The following is a 513-nucleotide window of genomic DNA, read 5'->3' on the forward strand; positions in this document are numbered from 1 at the left end:
AACAAAATCTGCACCTGCAGAAATCGCCACAGAATTGGAATGATAGTCATTTAAAGCCCCCATCCTGTGCATCTAATAAACTGATATGCTTTCAGCTACTAAAAGTATAGTATTCTCTGTTTAACCCTTAAAATAACAGATTCAGTCTGCGTACTACTGTAATAGCCTTATCTTTTCAAGTCAATTCACATTTGTTTGTATGGCGCAGCAGTGCCCAATCCTGTTCCTGGAGATCTTCTTACCTGCAGAGTTCAGTTCCAGCCCTGATCAAACACACATGTCCGTAATGATCAAGAGCTCCTGGAGATCTGAAAAATGAGGTTGGTTCAGTTGTGTTTGATCAGGGTTGATCAGAGTTGAACTCTGCAGGAAGGTAGATCTCAGGAACAGGATTGGGCACCCCTGTTATAGCGCTTTTTGCTATTGTTTCAAGGCAGCTTTACCATTCATTTTGACTGACTGACTGATTGATTGATTGATTGATTGATTGATTGATTGATTGATTGTATATTT

Source organism: Sinocyclocheilus anshuiensis, unplaced genomic scaffold (assembly GCF_001515605.1).
Source record: "Sinocyclocheilus anshuiensis isolate Anshui unplaced genomic scaffold, SAMN03320099.WGS_v1.1 scaffold2207, whole genome shotgun sequence".
NCBI classification, from domain to species: domain Eukaryota; kingdom Metazoa; phylum Chordata; class Actinopteri; order Cypriniformes; family Cyprinidae; genus Sinocyclocheilus; species Sinocyclocheilus anshuiensis.